At 43.7% G+C, this 26,759-nt stretch overlaps 1 protein-coding gene and 1 non-coding gene across 4 annotated transcripts in view; both read right to left on the bottom strand.

The window, feature by feature from the left end:
- Positions 1-26,759, bottom strand: part of INPP5E (Inositol-3-phosphate synthase) — a 405,071-nt gene that overhangs the window by 261,692 nt on the left and 116,620 nt on the right. The window lies entirely within an intron of this gene.
- Positions 10,170-10,374, bottom strand: LOC137647361 (small nucleolar RNA U3). The gene has a single exon (XR_011045585.1). It is a non-coding gene; the product is annotated as a small nucleolar RNA U3 (small nucleolar RNA).

Genomic DNA, 26,759 nt, shown 5'->3' on the forward strand with positions numbered 1-26,759 from the left:
CTCAGGAGTTAGTGAGAGAAGTTGCTTCCGCTTTGACACAGAAGGCCATTCAAGAGTTAGTCTCTAAGACTGCAAGGAAGGTCCTACCGACTTCCTATACTAACCGCAGACCTAAAGAAGAAACTCCATTCCCTCAATTTTCACAGCCTTTTCGAGGGAAACCCTTCAATAGGGGTAGTTCCAGACCCGGCGGGAGGATAACTAGAAAGAGAAGTTCCAGATCTGGGCGAAGCAGAGTCTGACTGCTTTCACCTTCAGACAGCAGTAGGAGCCAGACTGAACAACTTCTGGCGAGCGTGGGAGAAAAGGGGAGCAGACCCTTGGTCCGTTCTTGTACTGAAGGAGGGATACAGGATTCCTTTCATTATGAAACCACCTTTAGTTTTAGATCCGATAGATGTTTCTCCCAGATACAAAGAGGAGTCGAAGAGGCAGGCTATGCATCTCCAAATGTCTCTCTTGTTGGAGAAGAAAGCAGTAGAGAGGGTACGAAACTTGCGGTCACCAGGGTTTTACAACCGCCTGGTTGCCAAGAACTCGGGGGGGAGACCAGTCTTGGACGTAAGTGCACTCAGACTTCGTTCGGAAGACAAAGTTCTCTATGGAGACACCAAAGATTGTGCTAGCAGCAGTAAGAAAGGGAGACTGGATGGTCTCTTTAGACCTCCAGGACGCTTATTTCCATATCCCCATTCATCCGAGTTTCAAGCGTTACCCGAGGTTCATTTACAGGAAAGAAGTCTTCCAGTTTCGAGCCTTGTGTTTCGGCCTCAGCACCGCTCCTCTCATTTTCACGAAGCTTATGTTAAATGTAGCGAGCATACTGCACTCGAGAGGCATCAGAGCCTCCTTGTATCTGGACGACTGGCTACTCAGAGCTCACTCCTTCAATCACTGTCTGGAGGATCTGCAAATAACACTGAAATTGTCAGAGGAACTGGGTCTTCTTGTAAACACAGAAAAGTCCCAACTGATTCCATCCCAGAAGATCCTTTATTTGGGGATGGAGATTCACAGTCTAGCTTTCCGGGCTTTTCCGTCACCCTCAAGGATGGAGCAAGCTCTCCTGAAACTCCGTACTTTTCTAGCGAAAAGAATATGTTCTGTGAGAGAGTGGGTGAGTCTGGTGGGAATCCTCTCCTCACTGGAGCAGTTTGTTTCCTTGGGAAGACTGAATCTCCGTCCTCTTCAATTTCACCTCAATTATCATTCGGACAAGGAAATGAGCCTAGAGATGGAAAACATTCCGCCTAGAGATGGAAAACATTCCACTTACGGAACCAGTAAGAAGTTGCCTCCAATGGTGGAACGATCCAGGGAAACTTTAGGAAGGTCTCTCTCTGGAACAAAGGAGCCCAGACCTTGTGTTGTGTTCCGACGCCTCGGACTCGGGGTGGGGAGCAACACTGGGCAAGTTGGAGATCTCGGGTCTGTGGACAAGAGATGAGGAGAGCCTCCACATCAACTCGAAGAAGCTGTTAGCAGTCCTGTTGGCCCTCAAAAGTTTCGAAGGGTTGGTATGGAACAAAGTGGTGCAGGTCAATGCCGACAACACTACAGCATTGGCAAACATAGCCAAACAGGGCGGAACACACTCGAGGTCACTTTACGAAACTGCAAAGGTTCTTCTCGTTTGGGCAAAGGAGAGCAATGTAACCCTCCTTACAAGGTTCATCTAAGGAGAAAAGAACGTGATGGCAGACAGCCTCAGCAGGAGGAATCAAGTCCTGTCCACAGAATGGACATTGCATCAAGAGGTTTGCAAGAAACTTTGGCGGATTTGGGGTCGTCCGTCCATAGACCTGTTTGCAATCTCAAAAACAAAAAAGGCTGGACACATACTGCTCCCCAGTTTCGGATCTCGAAGCGGTCCACATAGACTCTTTCCTGTTGGATTGATCTCACCTGGACATGTACGCGTTCCCCCCATTCAAAGTTCTGTACAAGCTGTTACAAAAGTTTGTGTCTCACGAGGGAACCAGATTAACGGTAGTGGCTCCCTTCTGGCCATCAAGAGAATGGTTCACAGAGGTACTACAATGGATGTTGGACATCCCAAGAAGCCTTCCTCTAAGAGTAGACCTACTCAAACAACCACACTTGGAAAGGCACCATCAAAACCTTCGAGCTCTACATCTAACTGCCTTCAGACTATCGAAAAACTCACAAGAGATAAGAGGATTTTCGAAGGAGGCAGCTAGGGCTATCGCTAGAGCAAGGAGGACTTCTACTATCGAGGTTTACCAGTCCAAGTGGGAGGTTTTTAGAGAATGGTGCAGAGTCAACTCAGTTTCCTCATCCAGTACCTCTTTGACTCAGATTGCTAACTTCTTTTTAGACCTTAGAAGAAAATGCAACTTTTCTTCCTCTACCATCAATGGGTACAGGAGTATGTTAGCAGCAGTCTTCAGGCACAGGAACTTGGACCTCTCAAATAATAAAGACCTACAGGATCTTCTCAAATCCTTTGAGACTTCTAAGGAGCGACAACAGGAATCACCAGCCTGGAACCTGGATGTTGTCTTTAAGTTCCTCATGAGTGACAGGTTTGAACCTTACACTCGGCTTCTTTTAAAGACTATTTTCTTGGTTAGTCTGGCAACAGCTAAGAGAGTCAGTGAGGTTCATGCTTTGACCAAGAATATTGGCTTCAGAAACGGCAAAGCTATCTGCTCCTTGCAACTTGGATTCCTAGCCAAGAACAAACTCCCTTCTCATCCATGGCCTAAGTCTTTCGAAATTCCGAACCTTTCCGATGTGGTTGGTGAAGAATTGGAGAAGGTCCTGTGCCCTGTAAGAGCACTGAAGTTCTATCTGGACAGAACTAAAGAATTACGAGGCAAGTCAGAAGCTCTTTGGTGTTTAGTCAAGAAGCCCTCGTTACCGATGTCAAAAAACGCCCTATCATACTTTATCAGGCTCTTGATAAGAGAGGCTCACTCACATTGCGGTGAGGCAGACCTCAAACTGCTGAAAGTTAAGACGCATGAAGTTAGAGCTGTAGCAACTTCTGTAGCTTTCAAGCTGAATTGTTCTCTGCAGAGCATTATGGACACAACCTTTTGGAGGAGTAAATCTGTGTTCGCCTCACATTATTTGAAACGTGTCCAGACTCTTTACGAGGACTGCTACACTCTGGGACCATTCGTAGCAGCGAGTGCAGTAGTGGGGAAAGGTTCTACTACTACATTCCTATAATCCTAGTACCCTTTTTCTTCTCTTGGAACTTTTGTTTTTTATGGTTGTCTGTGGAGACTGGTCGCCAGTCTTCCACAATCAATGGACTTTAGTAAGGTGGTCAATTTTGTTCCTTGAGAGCGTCCGGAGCAAGGGTATTGGTTGAGGTCCTGTCAACATAGAGGTATTTACACCGGTTTGACAGCTCCTAGAGGTCTTCAGCCCCATGGGTGGATCGCTGGATCTCATAAGGAAAGCGGACATAATGAGGCAAAGAATCAGTGAGGTTCATGCTTTGACCAAGAATATTGGCTTCAGAAATGGCAAAGCTATCTGCTCCTTGCAACTTGGATTCCTAGCCAAGAACGAACTCCCTTCTCATCCATGGCCTAAGTCTTTCGAGATTCCGAACCTTTCCGATGTGGTTGGTGAAGAATTGGAGAAGGTCCTGTGCCCTGTAAGAGCACTGAAGTTCTATCTGGACAGAACTAAAGAATTACGAGGCAAGTCAGAAGCTCTTTGGTGTTTAGTCAAGAAGCCCTCGTTATCGATGTCAAAAAACGCCCTATCATACTTTATCAGGCTCTTGATAAGAGAGGCTCACTCACATTGCGGTGAGGCAGACCTCAAACTGCTGAAAGTTAAGACGCATGAAGTTAGAGCTGTAGCAACTTCTGTAGCTTTCAAGCTGAATTGTTCTCTGCAGAGCATTATGGACACAACCTTTTGGAGGAGTAAATCTGTGTTCGCCTCACATTATTTGAAACGTGTCCAGACTCTTTACGAGGACTGCCAAACTCTGGGACCATTCGTAGCAGCGAGTGCAGTAGTGGGGAAAGGTTCTACCACTACATTCCCATAATCCTAGTACCCTTTTTCTTCTCTTGGAACTTTTGTTTTTTATGGTTGTCTGTGGAGACTGGTCGCCAGTCTTCCACAATCAATGGACTTTAGTCAGGTGGTCAATTTTGTTCCTTGAGAGCGTCCGGAGCAAGGGTATTGGTTGAGGTCCTGTCAACATAGAGGTATTTACACCGGTTTGACAGCTCCTAGAGGTCTTCAGCCCCATGGGTGGATCGCTGGATCTCATAAGGAAAGCGACATAATGAGGCAAAGAATCATTGAAGTCAGCTTCCTTATCAGGTACGAACCCTTAAGTTTGTCTATTAACTCTTAAGTAAAAATTCCAAACAATGTTGGCTGTCTCTGACCCTCCACCAAGGGTGTCAGTCAGCTATATTATATAACCACCGGGTAAGTCTTGTGTGTAAAAATGATATTTTCATAATAAAATAAATTTTTGAACATACTTACCCGGTGGTTATATAAGTTTAATTCCCACCCTCCTCCCCTCTAGATAGCTATGGGCATGGAAGATCTGAGGAATCATGGAATGGTTCCATGTACTGTACCTCGCGACAGAGGGCGCTGGTGTTACACCTGGCTACTCAATCTGCGATTGCCGCCAGTTTTGAATTTCTGCCGGACGTCAGGGACTAAAGCTATATTATATAATCACCGGGTAGGTCTTGTGTTTAAAAATTTATTTTGATGTTCTTTTTGTTCTTAATCTTCTCTTGTAGTTTATCTCCTTATTTCCTTTCCTCACTGGGCTATTTTCCTTGTTGGAGCCCTTAGGCTTAGAGCATCCTGATTTTACAATTAGGGTTGTAGCTTAGCAAGTAGTAATAATAATAATAATAATAATAATAATAATAATAATAATAATGACACCAAACTGAAGACCATGCTCGGCGTCAATGACACTAGATGTCAGGATACCAGAAAACCTCAAATCAATCAATCAAATGAAGACCATGCCAGATACAAATAAAAACTGATATGAAAAAATTACAAGTACAGGTATACCCCGGATTACGTGGTTTCAAGTTAAGTTGGTTCTGAATCTACTTTGGTTGCCAAAAATAATACATGGGAAAATATAAAACGGATTTTGAAGCAAAGCGAAAAATCTATTTTTGGGTGAGATGGCCCTGTCGTCCTGATGGAAGGTTCCTATTGGCAGCTTTCTAAGAATATTTAGCTACAGTGATACTCCCAGAGAATTGACCGTAGGTCTTCAGAATTCTAACTCATGGCGCGAATATCCTTAAAATTTTTCTTAAGGATATCGCATAATATCAGGGGACGTATATCTTGATAGGACACATGGCAATCTTCACCCCGAATAGCATTTTTGCTTTGAGGGGGAAGAGTGGCGAAATTGAAGGGAAGCCGTTATCAAGGTTACCCTTCCTCCTCTACTATTACAAGGCTCCCAGATGGCGCTCATTCCTTGTAGCATTGAGCATGGTGCTACAGATATAGTAGTTTCGGGAGGGATTATTACCTAAGCCTTTTCTTAGAAAAAGAGGGTGAGTCCATCAGGACGACATGGCCATCTCACCCAAAAATAGATTTTTCGCTTTGCTTCAAAATCCGTTTTTTGGGCTCAAGCCATGTCGTCCTGATGGAAGTTTACCAGAGAATTACTTGAAAGTATTATATCTGTGGATTTGTATAAGTGCCTCAACCTTGGATTAGCTTTTATATGGTCATCCAGACTATTGAGAGATATGACGATACCGTTATACGTCACTACCACTAATCATGGAACAATGTTAGGGCTTCCTACCCCCTGCAAGGAAGTGTCTTTGCTAGACAGTAAAAAGCTTCAAGGTTTGTATACGTGTAAGAACAAATATAAGTATCAATCAGATCTATTTGTTTCTATGTATCAGTACAATAAGTAGGAATTTTACTTAGGAGAATAATTAAAAGAACTCTGGCTACTTTTTATTTTGCTACTTATGGGGCGAAATAAGACGCAATTACACATTTTTATTCATTTATTTAAGTTAAATGAGTAAAATGGGGTAACATGTGTAATAAATATAAAGGAGAATTATACATTCAACATATACAATGTTTTTCTACCTGAAAGGGAAGAAAATGGTTAATGCCACTCATAATAATTGATAAAATTATCAAGATAATTTTACTGTAAATGTTAAATACTATCAACACTGTGTACAATGTACACATGGCATAAATGTCATTTGTATAATTCTTCACCTGAAAATTGAACAGTCTTAGTGTCACCAGGGTGACACTCACATAAAAGGATATTGTACTAGAAAGAGTCAACATCTTTTCACCCGAATTGAGAGTCCCAATCAATTCACTGTTCATCGCAGCACTAGATGACAGGTGTCACTACACTACCTGCTGCCACCACATAACGTTTGAGTTCGTGCACTTGCTTCGCATAATATTTGTAAAACACTCTAAAGGACTTCCAACCAGTGTATGAGTGAAGACGCTCAAAGTTCACATAATGAAAAAAGTTCAGTGAGGAAGCAATTTTTCTCGGATCATGGCCTGCGGGTGTACTGTCAGGATCCGCTCTGCGAATGAAGTAGGTGAGCTTCACCCTCAGCTGTTTTAGGGATAGGTTTGATCCTGAGGTTTCGCCTTTGAAGAGATGTCCTCCCCTGAAGTCTGAAGTTCTTCAAAGATAGACCTTTAGACATTCTACTGGACACAGAGAGACATCTTCCTTCAGAGGGCAGATTCTCCAGGGACCCCACCTTTTGGTGGGTAGCTCGTTCTTGGCGAGAAAGGTAGGGTCAGGAAAGAGATTCAGTTCTCCCACTTCTGTGAACTGAATATGGCCTTCATCTCTTGATAGGGCTATTATTTCACTAACTCTAGTCCCTGAGGCTATAGCAAACAGGAAAATCGCTTTCTTGGGTTATATCCTTAAGAGAACAATCTTCATTGTTCAAGGCTGAATCATAGTGCAAGACTTTGTCCAGAGACCATGAAATAGGCTTCGGAGGGGCTGCAGGTCTAGTCTAGCGCATGATTTTGGGATCTTGTCAAAGATTTCGTTCGCCAGGTCCACCTGGAAGGGGTATAGAAGAAGTCTAGTCAAGGCTGACTTGCACGTAGTTATCGTGTTGGCAGCCAAGCCTTGTTCATGAAGGTGGATGAAGAAGGACAAGCAGAAGTCTATTGAGATTTCTCTTGGCCTTTTTGCTTTAACGAAAGTAACCCCCCTTTTCCAAGACGATTCGTATTGTCTTCTGGTTGACTTTGACTTGTATTCTTCTAAGAAGTCTATACTGCCTTTTGAGATCCCAAATCTTTCTTTGGCATGAGATGAAGGTTTTGGGTCCTCTGTGATAAAGCGAAGACAGTTAACTTCTGAACCAGTTGAGATAGAGCTGGGTTTGGTAAAGGGACCAGCCTCAGCTTCAGTTCCATCACTAGGGGGAACCAATTGCTCTTGGGCCACTTGGGGGCCACTAGTGCTGTAGTTCCCTTGGAGGATCTCAGCTTGTTGAGGACCTTCAGCAGTTCCCTTGAAGGATCTCAGCTTGTTGAGGACCTTCAGCAGGAGATTAGTTGGAGGGAACAGGTAAATCCGGTTCCAAGCATTCCAATCAAGGGACATGGCGTCTGCCGCTTTGGCCAGAGGATCCTCATACAGGGCTACGTATCGAGGTAGTTTCTTGTCGCTCGTCGCGAAGAGGTCGATCTGCAGTTCCGGGATTTGTTCCAAGATGAAGGAGAATGAGTCTGTGTCTAGGGACCATTCTGACTCTATCGGCTATAGCCTAGATAGAGCGTCCGCCGTCACATTGCAGAACCCTTGTAGGTGAACTGCTGATAAGTGCCATCTCTTCTTTTTTGCTAAAAGAAAGATGGTTAACATCACATGGTTGATGTGGGGCCATCTCGAGCCTTGTCAGTTCAGACATCTCACTAACACTTCGCTGTCCAAGACCAGCCTGATGTGGGCTGATCTGTGAGGTGATAGTTTCTTCAGCGTCAAGAGGACTGCCATAGCCTCCAGAATATTGATGTGAAATGTCTTGAACAGGGATGACTAAGTCCCTTGGGCTTCCCTTAGATGGGAGTGACCTCCCCATCCTTCCATCGAGGCATCCATGTGGATGGTTACCAATGGGGGAGGTGGTTGTAAGGGAACGGTCCTTGTTAGGCTCTTGACCTTCAACCAAGGTTTGAGAAGTGATCGTAGTAAGGTCGGTACCGGTCTTTGTAGATCTCTTCGAGCGTTTGATGCGTATCTTCTCCAGACTCCGGACGCATCTTTCAGCTGTGCTCTTAGCACTGGGTCTCTTACTGCTGCAAACTGGAAAGAGCCCAGTACTCTTTCCTGTTGGCGTCTTGAAATCCTGTCAGTTTTCAGTAGTCTCTTGACAGACCCCGCAATCTCTCTCCTCTTCCTTGGTGGAATGGAGAAGCAGTGTGACTTCAAGTTCCAATGGATTCCCAACCATTGAAACTCCTGAGTTGGAGAGAGTCGAGACTTCTTGAAGTTGATCTTGAATCCTAGATGTTCCAGGAATTGGATCACTTTCTTGGAGGCTTGCAGACAAGCAGTCTTGGATGCTGCCCACACCAGCCAGTCGCCCAGGTACGCTGGTACCTGAACACCTCCTAGGCATAGTTGTTGTACGACTGCGTCTGCAAGTTTCATGAAGATCCTTGGGGCTATTTTTAGTCCGAAGGGCATGGCTCTGAAGACATACTTTATCTTCTGTAACTTGAATCCTAGGTAGGAGGAGAGGGGGTGGCTGACTGGGAGGTGCCAATAAGCATTTGTCAGGTCTATTGAGAAGGTGTACACCCCTTTTGGTAACAGGGCCCTTATGTGTTGAAGGATTAACAACCTGAACTTGTTGTTCTTGATGAACTTGTTGAGTGGTGACAAGTCCAGAATGACTCTGAGTTTGTCCGAGTCCTTCTTGGGAACACAAAACAGCCTTCCCTGGAATTTGATGAACTTTTCTTTCCTTATAACCTTCTTGCTCATGAGTTCTATGATATATTCTTCCAATAAGGGGGTGGAGTGTTGGAAAAATTGAGGAAATGATGGTGGAGACGTGTTCCATTTCCATCCTAGTCCATTCTTGATTAGGCTGTGGGCCCAGGGATCTAAGGTCCAACAATCCCGAAAGTGTTGGAGCCTCTCTCCTACCTGAAGCATCTCTTTGCTTAGGATGTCCGGAGGGTTTGCCACCCTGACAGCGTCCTCCCATGTCTCGGGAGGGGTGTCTTGAGGAGCCCCAACGGGAACCTCTTCCTTTCAGACGAAAGGTAGTGGTTTGCCTCTCAAACCCTGGGTTGAACGCTGGTGACTGGGCAACCAGCAGTTGAGGTACCACTTGGAATGTGGTCTGTGGTTGAGCAACCACTTGGGGCACCGCGGTCATGGTGACTGTAGGATGTTGCTGGGCAGGCCAAGAGGATAGTCTTGGCTTCTTCGGCTTCCATTTAGGTTGGGCACCTGCATCCGGGGAAGACTTCCTCTTTGAAGAGATGCCCCACTTCTGGAGAAGGTTCCTATTCTCCGTGGCGGCTTTCTCGACTATCTCTTTGACCGTTTTACTCGGAAAGAGGTCTTTACCCCAAATGTTGGAAGAAATCAGCTTTCTGGGTTCGTGTTTTACTGTTGGAGTAGCAAACACAAACTCTCTACAGGCTCTCCTAGCCTTCATGAAGGCATACAGGTCCTTCACTTAGGTGGCCATATGCATTTTGGCCAGGACTGTGAGCATGTCTGGGGTGCCTTTGTGGCCCGCACACATCTCGATGCAGTTCTGCAGGGACAGGGAGGCGGTAAGCCACTCTTTCGTCTCTTGCTCCCTACGCAATAGAAAGTCTGACAGCTTAGGGAGATTCTCGCTGAACTGTCGTCCCGCGATATCTGCATCTAGCTTCCCTACTGAGAAGGTTAGGTGAACTTCTTTCAATTCCTTCTCATCCGTTGGCAGGGCTAACGACAGGGGCCTACACTCTAGTGCAGGGCATGGTTTGCCTGCCTCAACTGCCTTGGCAACAGCCTGGAATGCCTTCGACGTAAAGGGGAAGATTCTGGAAGCAGGAGCAAGAAAGGTATTTTTTCCTTTTTTTATGGAATTTTAAAGAAAGCCACAGGATTCATATTGGATTGGAGCTCAGCCACTCGGCTGTGACGTCCTCCTCCACTCAAGTGCGAGTCAACGAGGGAATGGTCTTCAATGCTCAGGAGTAAGTAAATACTCAAGAGCCGCTTCCCGCTCAGAGGATGACACTCAACCTCGTCATCGTGGTTGAACTCGTTCCGAGTTTTGGACTTAAACTCGTCAATCACACTATAGAATTGATCCTATGTAGTATGATCATAGGGTGTTTCTTGCTCAATGCACACACTTTCGAGTTAGTATAACCAGCCTTCTTCAGGCTGCTCGGCAAGAGAGCCTGTGCCTTGTCGTGGTCGAAAACCATGACCTCCTTCGGTTCCGTCTGCTCCCTTGACACTGGCTCATGCTTCAGTCGAATGAAGCAGTTAGGGTAGGCGTTGAAGCTCGGCCAGAACTGAATGCCGTCAAGGGGGACAGCTCCCATCTTCTCTGAGATGTCGAATTTGCCGTTGGTAATCGGCATATACTCCGCATACCTCCAGGGATTAGTCTCGGAGTAGGATGGCAGGTCTAGAACTCTGGGTTGCTTGTAAGACCCTCGGGAGGCGGTGATCCGTGCTTCATGGAGCTCTCTTTCGAGCTGAGCTTCCCTTTCTTCGCCTTATTTGCGAAGATTCTCCATTAATGAAGTAATATGAGCCAAAACTGCCTGGCTCATGGCATCTAATGGAGGGGTAGGAGCTGAAGATGTAGATGGTGTCAGCTCTAGTGCCGGCACGGGTGGAAGGGACTCCCCCACTTCCGACGACTCAACTTCTTCTTTTCCTTCGGGAGGTATAGTAGACTCGCTCTCGGGATCGTCCCTCAGGAGATCCTTCTTTGTATCCGTGGAGACTTCAGACATCCTTTCCTCCTGGTGGATGTCCGTGCCTCGTATCGCCTCACTGACGTCCGTCTCGATTGCAATCTGGACGCAGGGAGGTCCGGGTCATGTTTGGGGCAAGACAGCTTCATTACCTGCTTTGGGGAACAGCAAGCTACGCATCCTGTTGTTGGGCAGGTACGGTCTCGGAGAGTTCTTCTGGAACCCTCGTACCCAATTGCGCAGCTTTTCTCGTGCTGGATTCCTCGACTCCGCTGACTTGGGGTCGTTGAAACCTTCGACCATCATGGCCGAGCAGACGTTGCAGTCCTGGGGGTCCCAGTACCGCAAGGTTTTGGTGGTAATGGCGCAGGCGGCATGAGTCCTGCACATAGTTTGACCACAAAAGTTCCTACTCTTGTGGTTGCAGTATATCACCTCGCACTTCATTTTGGGCTCCTCCTGTAAAGAAAGGAAATATAAATGAGTATGCGGTTATTTATCACACTTGATAAATAGGTACTATGGAATAAATATATTGGTATCTTACGCATTATAGCTCAGGATAGTAAGCTAGAAAGGAATAGGAAAGACACAAACCAGTGTCTCCTATCCAGCCAATTGCTGTGACCTCCCCCAATATTAATGTAAGAATTTCCTTATTAAGGAAAACTTAAGAGAGAAGGGTTCTAACCTCTAGGGATAGAATTAGTGTATATTAACACTAGCCCTTCCATAAAAGTATTAATATTGTGGGGTAAGTTATAAACTGATGACTTTATCAGTGTATTGAAGAAATACTTCACTTCAATATAAAATTGGTCTCAACAATAGACTGTGAAAGGACACACGGGGTATGTTGGAAATATAAACTACTGTATAATATGACAAATTTGGAGATAATTTGTATTTTTCCTAACCATACAAACCTTAGCTATTTACATTGGGTATTACTTTCGGCGTAGCTGAAATGACGAGCCATTAGATTATAACGAGGGTTTCCTACCCCGCGCTAGTTAGCCGGGGTAGGGGGAGGGGTAGCTTGCTACCCCTCCCTCCCTCACACACCGGTGAAATGTCTCACTTCACTTAGAGGTAGGACTTGACTTGGGGGACAGGGCTGGCGGGCAAATATGTGTAAATAGCTAAGGTTTGTATGGTTAGGAAAAATACAAATTATCTCCGAATTTGTCATTTGTTCCGTAACCGAAATACAAACCACGCTATTTACATTGGGTGACTTACCCATTAGGAAGGGTGGAAAGTCCCCAGCCATACTGGCTTTGGCTTTACCCGGGGACTCAGAATCCGAGTGAGTCGCACTTCGAGAAAAGGAGTCCCGGCACCTCACAAGTTCCTTGCTCCGCAAGGAAACGTGTGGCCTACATAAGCTTGTGTGTGAAGGAAGAAAGTGTGACCCATCCTAGGCAGTTGACCTGGAGTTCCAGAAGGAACTCTGGGTTAGGACGTTCCCAATACCACCTCGTCAGGGTATGGGGGACGCGACAGTATTGACTCAATACTCGGAACACAAGGAAGCATGGTTTACCTGCAGAGGTTTGAGGTCAGCTATACATAGACCAGGATGCTGCTTCCCCAGTAGAGGGGACAATGAAGAAAGAAGTAAGGGCCAGACATACTTCTTTCGTTCATGCAGACTAAAACCTGATAACAATGCCCTCAACCTTCTGCTACCTGTCCAAAAAGGAGCCTGAGTTTAGACCAGCTGTTGTGTAGCCACCACAGAGCGATAGAAATGTATCGATACTCCTGTGGGTCACGTCCTGCAGGAAGCGGGCTGCGAAGGTCATTACAGTGAGCCCTCGTTTATCGCGGTAGATAGGTTCCAGACCCGACCGCGATAGGTGAAAATCCGCGAAGTAGTGACACCATATTTACGTATTTATTTAACATGTATATTCAGACTTTTAAAACCTTCCCTTGTACGTAGTACTGTTAACAAACTACCCTTTATGTACAGAACACTTAATGCATGTACTACAGTACCCTAAACTAAAACAGGCACAAATATTAAAGGTGATTTTAATCATGCGTTTCCTAAACACGCCAAAAAGCACGATAAAAAAATGGCAACCAATGTTTTGTTTACGTTTATCTCTGATCATAATGAAGAAACAAACGCATTTACACATCTGTGTATAGGTTAGTTTTTGCATCGATTATATTGATTATTCAGTACAGTATGTTGATTTTGTTATTTACCAATGTTTTACTTAATTTTTCTTAGGACTTCCAAAGGAAATGTTTTTCTTTATGACGACGCCTGAAACGACGGCGTCATAAAGTACGCTCAGTAAACAACCACGCTCAGTAAACAAACGAAGGCATTCAACGCGCATGATTAAAGTGATAAATAATGATATTATAGTAAAAGCTTTTAGAAAATATGTTATTACAAATATTATTTACCGTATCTATATAAAATCATACAGTACATACGTAGCAAAGCAGGAAAACAATTTACGAGAGAGAGAGAGAGAGAGAGAGAGAGAGAGAGAGAGAGAGAGAGAGAGAGAGTTGTTTTACGTACGTACAGTAAATGTAAATTTAAAAAAAAAAAAGGGTTCTGCATAACTAATGTTACGAGACCCCGAAGGATCAGCGTAACAAGGAACCGAGGTTCCTCTGTCACGAGACCCCGAAAGGTCAGCATGATTGATGGCACAAGTTCGGCTCAACGTTACCATCGTTATGAGAGCCCGAAGGTTCAGCGTAACTGAAACCCGAAGGTTTCAAGCGGAGTCCCGAAGGACTCCTACTGTCATGAGGCCCCGGAGGATCAACATGACGAAGGTTCAAGATAACACCTCCGCATAAGAGGTTTGTTCTCTCAAGGGAGAATGTCGCTTAAGAAAAGGCTCTCGCTCCGCCCCTGAAGGAGAACCATAAGCGTAACGGGGGACCGCCGATGCCCAGAGGCGGTCTTCTCTCGAGGACGAGAGACTCGTTCCCCCGAAGGAATAACCTGCTTCGGAGAAAGCTCTGCCACCGCCCCTGGTGGATCAGCAAGCTCCTACAAGTTATTTCTTGCAAACGAGAGGGAAGTTCTCCCGAGGGAGATTGCCTAAGACAAGCTTTCTCCCAGCTCTATGGGAATAAAGCGTAGGCGTAAAATATCTCTCTCGCGAACGAGGGAGAAGTCCTCCCGAAGGAGGACATCGCCAAAGACAAGCTTTCTCCCAGCTCTATGGGAAAAAAGCGTAGGCTTAATAATCTCTCTCTCGCGAACGAGAGTAAAGTCCTCCCAAAGAAGGACATCGCCTAAAACAAGCTTTCTCCCAGCTCTATGGGAAAAATTACGTAGGCGTAAGAACTCTCTCTCGCGAACGAGAGAGAAGTCCTCCCGAAGGAGGACATCGCCTAAGGCAAGCTTTCTCCCAGCTCTATGGGGAAAAAAGCGTAGGCGTAAAAATCTCTCTCACGAACGAGAGAGAAGTCCTCCTGCAAGAGGACATAGCCTAAGTAAAGCTTTCTCCCAGCTCTATGGGAAAAAAGCATAGGCGTAAACAAAAATCACTCTCTCTCTCTCTCTCTCTCTCTCTCTCTCTCTCTCTCTCTCTCTCTCTCTCTCTCGTGAGAGAGAGAGAGAAGTTCCCCTCAGAGGAGGAACATCAAGTTGAAGGTTGTCAGCGAATGCTACCTCGTAATGAAGGCAGCTCACGAGCTACCACATTGAGCGCAGGATAACAAAAAGGGCGGCCGCAGCACTTGGCCTTGTGTTATACGTCACTGTTACCTGTGGAAAAAAAAGGAAGTTGTTATCAATTACAATTCATGCTCCGTAGCACAAAATATAGTACACTATTCGGGGAATAAGTCACCTCGTTGTAAGATAATTCCTCGAAAGGGAGCTGAACTGTTATACACTTTAATTCTGTAATGAAACAAACACACGGCAGTGTTAAGAACCTGCCGCCCATCAGTCCCAGGGAAGGGCGGCAATGATAATTCCCTACGGTGGAGGCAGTTGGATACGATGTCAACAGCAATTAAAGTTACACGTATCTAACAACGTATATTTCCATTTATACATATATACACTCAAATATATGTAAGATAAATGAAAACAAACAAGAAAAACAAAAAATAAAAATAAAGAATAAACATCAAGGCCAGTCTTTGTGGTAGAGAAGGGCAGCATGTCCGTCCTCTATCGAGGTAAAAAGTAAAGTGGTTACTCAGCCGAGAGGTGTGAGTGAGCGGGGTAGCCTGGAGCGGGGTAGCCAGGCTAACACCCCCCCCCCCCCCTCCCGGTAACTAGCAGATGGGGTAGTTATCCCTCACTAAAATTATCATGGTTCGTCTTTCAGCTGTGCCGAAAGTAATACCCTAATAAATAGCGAAGGTTTGTATCTGTGTCGGAACAAAGTTATCGTTAATATTCTCTCTCTCTCTCTCTCTCTCTCTCTCTCTCTCTCTCTCTCTCTCTCTCTCTCTCTCTCTCTCTCTCTCTGTAGAATCCTATTTGAAGGCAGGCAAATCTGGTGAGTTTATCTAGTCTTTAATAGAGAGAGAGAGAGAGAGAGAGGAGAGAGAGAGAGAGAGAGAGAGAGATATTAACGATAACTTTTTAGAACTTATTTTTAGGATTCACTTGTTCAGCTTGTTTTATTGCATGCTCGACAATAAACCTCTCTCTCTCTCTCTCTCTCTCTCTCTCTCTCTCTCTCTCTCTCTCTCTCTCTCTCTCTCTCTCTCAGTGTTCTTTTATAACAGAGAAGTGTCGTATGTAAGTGATGAAAATAAAAAAAAAAAAAAATGTAAAAAAAATATAAATTATAAAAAAAATGAAAAAAATTAAGCTAAATTAGGTTAAAGTTCACGTAGTGTAAGTTAGAGTAAGTTACGTATGTTATCGCAGTCACCATCTCTACCTCCTCGCCGACCGTCCGTCTCCTCCTGCGTAGCAAATCCTACACCTGTGCTGGGCTACCTCTAAGGTAAAGTGACAATAGAAACCCCTTTTTTATTTATTATTTCTTTATAATTCTTCTTTTTTACATCTATCTTACATAATACAATTGTATTGTTATTTGTAATTATGTGTAGTAATTTATTAAGGAGTTATCATAGGTTTTTGGGCTGTAGAACAAATTATACAAATTACAGTGTATTCTCATGGGAATATTTGCTCCAACATACAATTGTTTTAACATACGAAGCAGGTTCCGGAACAAATTAAGATCGTATGTAGAGGTTTCACTGTACTGTAGGTTATCATTTTTAAATATGTCATGTTAAATGGTTATGTGAGTGTCCAATTACTGTCCAGTAGCTTGCAGTTTCATATACTGTAGGTTATCATCTTTAAATATTCCCTGTTGAATGGTTATTATTATTATTATTATTATTATTATTATTATTATTATTATTATTATTATTATTACTTGCTAAGCTACCACCCTAGTTGGAAAAGCAGGATGCTATACGCCCAGGGGCTCCAACAGGGAAAATAGCTCAGTGAGGAAAGGGAACAAGGAAAAATAAACGGATTTTGAGCGAAGCGAAAAATCTATTTTTGGGTAAGATGGCCATGTCGTCCTGATGGAAGTTCCTCTAAGGTAGCTTCCTAGGGTATATTACAACTACGGCGATATTCCCAGAGAATTTACCTTAAGGTACCCAGAATTCTAACTCCTGGAGCGAATATCCCTAATAAAAGAGCCAGGGATATCGCATAAAATCAGAGGACGTATTCTTGACACGCCACATGGCAATCTGTACCCCGAACAGAGTTAACACTTCGTAGGGGTCAAATGGCAAGAAAACGAAAACGAGAAAGAAAAGGGGAGAGCCGTTCGTAAGGCCCTCTCTTCTCCCGTTTCGTAAGCGTGCCCTGCGCCGATTCTGGCGCCATCTGCATTCCTTGTAGCGAAACACGAGGTGCTACAGATACTGTATGTAGGGAGGGGTCCTACGGCCCTTTCATAGAAAGGGAAGGGCGGGTCCATCAGGACGACATGGCCATCTTACCCAAAAATAGATTTTTCGCTTCGCTCAAAATCCGTTTTTTGGGCTCAAACCATGTCGTCCTGATGGAAGTATACCAGAGCATTACTGTATCTGTGGATTCTCAAAATGTGCCGTACTCCTCAGAAGTATTTCCCCCAGTCGACGCGACCTAGAGACCTAAGATGTTACCGTCATACATCTTTTCAACTAATCATAAACCATGATAGAGCTTCCTGCCCCCAACAGGGAAGAGTCCTACTAGACTCTGGGAAAGTCTCGAAGAGAACATATATCTATGTATGAACCCCAGGCAAGCGAGTATAGTGGTCTCACCCTATACTAGGTAAAGCGAAGTTTGAAAAGAATCACTGTGTCAATATGAAATATCGACCAGTCCTCCGCTCAATACACGTATTGGACAAAGGTTTATATCCGCCTAGGAGGAAACTCGTAAATCCGCCACCATCCCTTTATGGGATGGAGTCCTCCAGCTAAGGGAAAGCATAAACCAATGCAATATTAGCTTGCATAAAGGAACATTCTATTAGAATTATCCCCGGATAAATATACATAGAATGAATGCTCACAGGTGAAGGAGACGCAAGGTTCTCAAGAACCAGTTTATTGACAGACAATAAACAGACAGGTTAACCACAATCATATATATATATATATATATATATATATATATATATATATATATATATCTATATCTATATCTATATCTATATCTATATCTATATCTATATATATATATATATATATATATATATATATATATATATATATATATATATATATATATATATATATATATATATATATATATATATCTATATATCTATATATATATATATATATATATATATATATATATATATATATATATATGTATATATATATATATATATATATATATATATATATATATATATATATATATATATATATATATTATATATATATATATATATATATATATATATATATATATATATATATATATATATATGTATATATATATATATATATATATATATATATATATATATATATATATGTATATATATATATATATATATGTATATATGTATATATATATATATATATATATATATATATATATATATATATATATATATATATATATATATATATATATATATATATATATATGTATATATATACATATATATATATATATTATATATATATATATATATATATATATATATATATATATATATATATATATATATATATATATATATATATATATATATATATATATATATATATATATATATATATGTATATATATATATATATATATATATATATATATATATATATATATATATATATATATATATATATATATATATATATATATATACACACACATATATATATATATATATATATATATATATATATATATATATATATATATATATATATATATATATATATATATAAAAAAGAAGAGGATAACCAAAACTTTAAGCATAAGTATGATAGTAAACAGAAACTTGTTTATCTGAAAGAAAAACATTGGAGCCACTTTTAAGATACCAAAGTATCAAAGTGAAAAGTCTGTATTACTAATCAGTCACATTAGCGTTAGAAACGCTCGGCACGCATGTTTGCACTTATGCTAGGTTCACCTTTGAAAGTGGAACAGTCAACGTGGGTCACTCAGTGACCTCACATAGTTTGTAGTACAGCATGTGACTACATACTCACCCTGGAATTAATTGTCCCAATTAAAACTACTGTTCCTCGCAGAGTTAAACAGCAGGGTTAACGACGCAACCCACTGCTACCACAGAACCTCTTAGTTGCTGCACTTGCTTCGCATAGTGACAAAAAGAACACTCTGGAAGACTTCCAGCCAGTGTATGAACGAAGATGTTCAAAATCCCTACAACTAAAGAAGTTTAAGGATGAAGCAACTTTCCTCGGATCGTGATCTGTGGGTGAACAGTCAGGATCCGCTCTGCGAATAAGACATGTGATTTTCGCCCTGAGTTGTTTCAGTGATAAATTTGAGCCTGACGTTTCTCCCCTGACCAGTTGACCACCCTTGAAGTCTGAAGTTCTACGAAGATAGACCTTTAGGCATTCTACTGGACATAGAGATGCATCTTCTTTCAGAGGGCAGATTCTTCAGGGACCCCACCTGATGGTGGGTAACTCGTTCTTGGTGAGAAACGTAGGATCCGGAAACAGGTTCAGTTCTCCCCATCCAGGAACTGAACACGACCTTCCTCTCTCGAGAGGGGTACGATCTCACTAACCCTGGCCACGGACGCGAGTGCAAAAAGGAGGATAACTTATGGGTCAAATCCTTTAACGCACACTCCTCATTGTTCAACAGCGAAGCAAAAATGAAGAACTTTTCTAAAGACCATGAATTGGGCTTTGGAGGTGCTGAAGGTCTGAGCCTAGCGCAGGCTTTCGGAACTTTAAAAAAGATCTCGTTAGCGAGGTCGACCTGGAAGGCATATAGAATGGGTCTTGTCAAAGCAGACCTACACGTTAAAATTGTGTTAGCCGCCGATCCATAACCATGGAGATGGATGAAGAAAGATAAGCAGAAGTCTGTCGTGATCTCCTGCGGATTCTTCGCCTGACAAAGGCTACCCATTCTCTCCAAGATGACTCATATTGCCTTCTAATAGATTTGCACTTATAATCCTCTAGGAAGTCTATGCTGGCTTTCGAAATCCCGAAACACTTTCTCACCTGTTAAGGAGAGAAAATCATGAGCTGCTGGGTCCGGGTTTTCTGTAATGAAGCGCAGACAATTGACTTCTGGACTCGCTGGGTCAGAACTGGATCTGGTAGCGGTAGAAACTCCAACCGTAGTTCCAATGCCAGAGGGAACCACACACTGTTCGGCCACTTGTGGGCCACTACTGCCGCTACTCCCTTAAATGATCTCAGTTTGTTGAGGACCCTCAACAGAAGGTTGTGAGGAGGGAACAGATAAATCCTGGACCATCTGTTCCAGTCGAGGGACATCGCGTCCACTGCTTCCGCCAAGGGGTCCTCGTACGGGGACACATACAGGGGCAACTTCTTGTTGTCTTTCGTCGCAAAGAGGTCTATCTGCAGTTCTGGGACTTGACTCAGAATGAAAGAGAATGATCCTGCGTCTAGGGACCATTCCGACTCCATCGGTGTGAACCTGGATAGAGCGTCTGCTGTCACATTGCGGACTCCTTGAAGGTGAACTGCTGACCGGTACCACTTCTTCTTCCCCCAAATCGGAAGATGGCCAACATCACCTGGTTGAGAGGTGGTGACCTTGATCCTTGTCGATTCAAGCATCTCACAACTACCTCGCTGTCCAGCACCAACCTAATGTGAATCGAGCGACGCGGGGAGACTTTCTTTAAGGAAAGAAGGACTGTCATAGCCTCTAGAAAGTGACTGTGAGAGGTCTTGAATAGACTGGACCAAGACCCTTGGGCCTTTTTCTGATGAGAGTGAACTCCCCATCCCTCCTTCGAGGCGTCTGAGTGAATCGTCACCGACGGGGGAGGTGGATGAAGAAGAACCGACTTCATAAGAAGTCTGGCTTGGGACCACGGCCTGAGAAGAGTATTTAGACGAAGCGGAACTGGTCTTCTCAGATCTCTTCGCGCATCTGATGCATAACTACTCCAATCTCCGGTTGCATCCTTTAGCTGTGCTCTTAGCACCGGGTCTGTCACCGAAGCAAACTGGAGAGACCCCAGTACACTCTCCAGTTCGCATCTGATATCCATACGGAATCTAGAAGTCTCTTGACAGAACCAGCTATCTCCTTTCTTTTCTCCGCCATGACGGAGAAAACGGTGTGACATTAGGTCCCAGTGGATTCCCAACCACCGGAACTTAGAGATGGAGAAAGTCGAGACTTTTTCTGTTGATCTTGAAGCCTAGATAATCTAGGAAATGGATCACATACAGGGAAGCTTGCAAGCATTCTGTCTTGGATGCTGCCCACACCAGCCAGAAATCCAGGTAGGCTACTACCCGAATTCCCTTTAGGCGTAATTGACTGAGAACTACGTTCGCAAGCTTCGTGAAAATCCTTGGGGCTATTTTTAGCCCGAGAGGCATGGCTCCGAAGGCGTATAGTCTTTGTTGTAGCCTGAACCTTAGGTAGGAGGAGAATCGACGATTGATTGGAACGTGCCAATAGGCGTCTGACAAATCTATGGAGGCGGTAAATGCCCTCTTGGGCAGTAAGGTCCTTATGTGTTGCAGTGTTAGCATCTTGAACCTGTAGTTCGCTATGAACTTGTTGAGTGGCGACAAGTCCAGAATGACTCCGAGTTTTCCGAGTCCTTCTTGGGAACACAAAACAGCCTCCCTTGGGATTAGATGGACTTTACCCTTCGGATCCCTTTTCCTCTAACAGTTCTTGAATGAACTCCTCCAGAACGGGGGTGGAGTGTCGGAAAAACCCCGAGGGTATGGGGATGGAGTGCTGTACCAGCTCCAGCCCAGTCCATTCTTGAGTAGGCTGTGGACCCAGGGATCGAAGGTCCACCGATCCCGAAAGCGCTGGAGACTCACTCCTACCAATATCATCTCATTCGGACTGTTGTCCTGAGGTCTTGCCTCTCTGACCGCGACCACCCATGAAACCCCTTCTCCTTGAGGGGCGCCTAGACAAACCTCTGGCTGCTCCTCTAGGCTTGCTCGACAGGAAGTTGACTGACCCTCGAACGATGGGTTGAATGCCGGAGACTGTGTCGACACGGATTGGGGAACCCACTGAAGTGTGGTCGGGGTTTGTGCCACCATCTGGGGCACTGAAGGCATCAGCAAATGCTGTTGCTGCTGTTGTCTACCTGACTTAGCTGGCCGAGAAAGTATCCTAATCCTTTTAGTCTTCCTCATAGGTTGGGGACCCCCATCCGGGGAAGAATTTCTCTTGGTAGACAGGCCCCACTCCTGGAGAAGATTTCTATCCTCCGTGGCGGCCTTATCAACCTCTTTGACCGATTCACTAGGGAAAAGGTCTTTGTCCCAACTGTTGGAGGAGATTAGTTTCCTTGGCTCGTGCCTCATCGTAGCCCGGGCGAACACGAACTCCCTACAGGCTCTCTTCGCCCTGACGGAGCTGTAAAGATCCTTCGTCACAGTGGCCAGATGAGTCTTGATCACAACCATGAACATTTCATGGACCTTGGGGTCACTTGTCATCGTCTCAAAAGTGGACTGAAGAGACAAAGAGGCAGCCAGTCTTTCTTTTGTCTCGAGTTCTCTCCGCAAAAGAAAGCCGGACAGCTTAGAGAGGATCTCGCCGAACCGACATCCGGCAAAATCCGCCTCCAACATCTGGACTGAGAAGGTAAGATGGACGTCCTTCCAGTCCTTGTATTGCTTACTTAATCTTCCTTTCTAAAGGCCAGCAACAAGTGTTTACACTCCTCCAGGGAGGGGAAAGGCTTGCCAGCCTCGACTGTTTTCAAAACCGCCGCAAACCCTTTCAGCAAAAAGGGGGAAGGCTCTGGCAGGAGAGGAAACAAAGGAAGGGAGCCTCTTACTCAAATACAGCTACCTTTGAGTTCATGAAGCCCCTCTCTTTCATCGAAGATGAAAGCAAAGCATGAGCCTAGCATGGTCTATCACTACGACCTCCTCCGGCTCTGTCTCTTCCTTTGAAGCTGGTACCTCCCTCAACCGGACAGAGCAGTCCGGATATGCTCCTGCAGTTACAATGCAGCTGCCTTCCCATTCTTCTCCCTCTGCCTTTGTTGGATCAAGCCAACAATGGAGGGGAGGGCCTGCTCTACTGAGAGAGCAGACGATGTTGAGGGAGCAGGTTCAAGGACCTGAACCAGAGCAGCCGACATCTCTCGGCCTCTTCCGCTACCTTGTCCGGAGCTCGAACTTCATCCTGGCCTTCTGCCAGGAGGTCTTCCTCCAGACGTTCGGACACGTCTGACATCCTGTCGTCCAACTGGATGCTAAGCAAGGCGACCGCGACTTCAGCATCCACCGGGATCTGAATTAGGGGGACCTCCTCTTGAGGCTGGGGAATCACTGTAACAGTTGATGCCCTAGGGAAAAGGAAGCCCTCATCTTCTCACTTGGAAGATAAGGTCCAGAGGTGATCTTCTGAAAGCCCCTCACCCAGGTACGAAGCTTCTCCCTAGCTATATCCCTTGAATCCACCGTTCTAGGGGAGACAAAACCGGATTTTGAGCGAAGCGAAAAGCAAAAAGCTTCAATAAATAGGTTAGTGCATACGAAACATACCTGAGGGACCCAATACCGGAGAACGTCCGTGGAGACAGCGCATGCCGCACGCCTCCTACAAAACCCATGTCCGCAGAAGTCCTACTGCGGACGTTGCAGAAAACACATCCGCACTACGGATGGTCCTTCTGTAAAGAGAAAAAATTTCCATGAGTATCAAGTGAACTACGTATCACTGGATATGCACAGTAGCATAACAAATCGGAAAGGAAAGACACATCCTTGTATTTCCCGCACAACCAATTGTTGTAGCCTTCCAGATATTAAAATCGTATGGTTAATCTATGCTAGATTAACCAATGGAAAATTTCCAAAGGAAATAGGTGTAGCTCCCACCTAAGGAATGATTTTAAAATACTGGATAGTAGACAAGAAAGAACTCACTTTCTTATCTGTAAGGCCAACAGCAACGGGTCGTGCAAGACAACACAATCGTGTTAGAAAAGACAGTGTTGTACCAATACTATACTATAGTTTTCTTCCTACAGTATATGCTATACTGAAGAATACTCATACAGCATAGAAGATAGTGCGCCGGCCGGCACTTGTCGGCTGGCGCACACCATAAATAGCTTTAAAGTATACGACTTGACAGCTAAAAGACGGCAAAACGCTGGTTCCAATGCATGCGCCGGCCGGCAGTAACTGCCGATCGGCAACAGCCAAAGTCGGCCGGCAATGATTGCCGGCCAGCCGCTACACAAGGCAGCACCCAGCTGCCAGCCACTGCTCGTAGCGACCGTCAGACAAGGGCGAGACAATAGCCGGCCGGCAAAGGTCAACAACTGACGCAAACCAGCAGCAGAGAACCAGAGAACTCCGACTGCCCGGCTGCCGGCCACGTAGGCCGGCAGTCGGAAAGGTACAACACATAAGAAGAAAACAGAATGGATGCCGGGCTAAGAGGATATACTACCTCACTGCCCGGAAAACCGAAAGAGTGCCGACAGGAAGGGGAGAATCTAATTCAAGCTTCCTGACCACAGCCGGCTGCACTACAGCCAGGCGTGGTTTAGGGACCAAGGGAGGACCGGGCAGCACTCGAGAACAGAGGACCTTTGCCGGCCGGCAACGGACCAAGCCAACTCCACATCCAACCTATGCTAGGTACAGGTGTAGAAAGGCAGACAGTAATGAAACATTACGGAAGGAAGAGGGGAAAGGGACAAGAGGGTCCTGCCCAACCTTGCATTAGTCAAGGATCACCCACCGCCAAGACAGCTCATCTCAGCCTAAGGGGGATCCAGGGAGGGAGGCCGGCAATACTTGCCGCCTCCCAGCAAACCAAAGCAAGGAAGGAGTTGCTATGCCGGGGAAAGGGAGCTCAACCTCACACCCGGCACAGCAACAGGGACAAGTCTGATGGGTCACCGAAAGAAGGAATCATATCGTACAGAAACCTCCCAGAGTGACCGAAGGAGGCTAAGCCTCCTACGTCTGTGTCCGGCAAGCGAGGGAGAGACTACCCCAAGCCAGACAAACACAGACTCAGACCAAAAAACTCAGCCGTTCTGCCCCTCTCTGATGCCAGACTTACTGGAACAGAAAGGTACAGTAACACCCCAATATAGTTACAGTGAACCCTCGCTACTTCGCGGTTCGACCATCGCGGATTCACCACTTCGCGGATTTTTTCCATAACCCATATATATACAGTAACATATATATATATATATATATATATATATACGGTGAACCCTCGCTACTTCGCGGTTCGACCATCGCGGATTCACCACTTCGCGGATTTTTTTCATAACCCATGTATATACATATATCGCGGATTTTCCAGAAATATCGAAAATACCGCGATGTGACCGATGGTGCGAGATTGGAGAAAGTAAGGAAAATTGAATCGTGATTGATTTTCAATACAAATGAAACTTTGAGGAGCAACAAAGATATCATTTGTTAGAGAGATAGAGAGAGGTAAGGAATGGGAGGTAGTGAAAAGTAGCCCACAGAGAGAGAGAGAGAGAGAGAGAGAGAGAGAGAGAGAGAGAGAGAGAGAGAGAGAGAGAGAGATAGAGGGGGGTTTAAATGTAATAAACAAAAAAATTTGATAGGTTATAACACATTGGTGCTTATGTAATATCAACTGTATACTGTAGACGGTTTGAATAAGTTAAGAAATGGTATAAATGATACTTTGTTAGTGTATTCGTACACACTCAAGAGCGGCAGCTAGATGACAGCTGATCTAATCACAGCCAAAAGTAAAAAAAAAAAAGAAGTCAACAATACTCGATTTTTAAAACAAACCCGAAATTTAAAAACAAAAGTACACGCTTTCTTAATGTGCAATTAACTATTTAAAGGGTGGCAATTTTCTAGAATAAAATGATATTTCCCAAAAAATAGTGGTTTGCTGATGAAATCGGATGCCGTATTTTTACCTATGATTGAAATGGATGTAGACTCGGCCTAATTATTTCGTTTCGTATTTAATTGACACTAAGAAAACTAATTTTAGTTTCTTCATCTAAATGTAAGTATTGTATAACACGAAGAGAGAGAGAGAGAGAGAGAGAGAGAGAGAGAGAGAAGAAAACAAGTGGGTTAAGTCACTGTCTATATAAGCTTGCCGACCAGGGTTCGATTCCCGGCCGGAGCCAAGCTCTTGTCTTTGTGAGATTTCGCCTGGGTCTGTGATCCCGAGGTTGTTAAGAGAATCCAGACATTAATATATCAAAAATATATATGGCTTATTTGAATATGAAAAACACGTAAAAATGTGCAAAATTTATCATATATATATATATATATATATATATATATATATACAGTAGGGTCCCGAATTATGCGAGAATTTGGTCGATTAATGACCTCGTGTAAATTGAAAATCGCGAATTTCGAAACACACAACTAACAGAAATAATTCCATTGCGGCCATGGCAACCAGCAATTTGCCTATTCAAATGTGTTTACTACCCATTTCCAATACTTTCTTTGTACTATACTGTATTTCTTTATAATATCAAATTGTTCTTGTAAATAAATAAAACATTTAATACACTTTAAAGTTCTAATAACTTGTAAAATGGTTAAAATTACAACCAGGATAAGTAAACACTATATATTTCTCGTTATAACACAACCCAAAATACAGACAAATTTTAATGTTTGTCATATCTATTGTATAATACAACTGGTGAATAGCAAAACCATCACTCTATAGACTAGCTTGTTGTATGATTGAAAATCCAGAATTATCAAAATAAAGGCGATTTTATATCATGTGTTTCCTAAACACGCTAAAAAGCACAATAGAAAACAACAACCAATGTTTTGTTTACGTTTATCTCTGATCACAACGAAGAAACAGACGCATTTATACATCTGTGTTTTTGAATTGACAGCAATTTTACCAAGTATAGATTATATGTTGAATTTGTTATTACCAATGTTCTAATTATTTTTTATTAGAACTTTCAAATAAATGAAATGAATGCCATTTATGAAATGTTTTTCTCTATGATGCCGCCTGAAACGGAAACCTTCCATTTGTTTACGCTCCATCTTCGATCATAATAAACAAACGAATGCATTAA

The sequence above is a fragment of the Palaemon carinicauda genome, chromosome 9 (assembly GCF_036898095.1).
Source record: "Palaemon carinicauda isolate YSFRI2023 chromosome 9, ASM3689809v2, whole genome shotgun sequence".
In the NCBI taxonomy this organism is placed as follows: domain Eukaryota; kingdom Metazoa; phylum Arthropoda; class Malacostraca; order Decapoda; family Palaemonidae; genus Palaemon; species Palaemon carinicauda.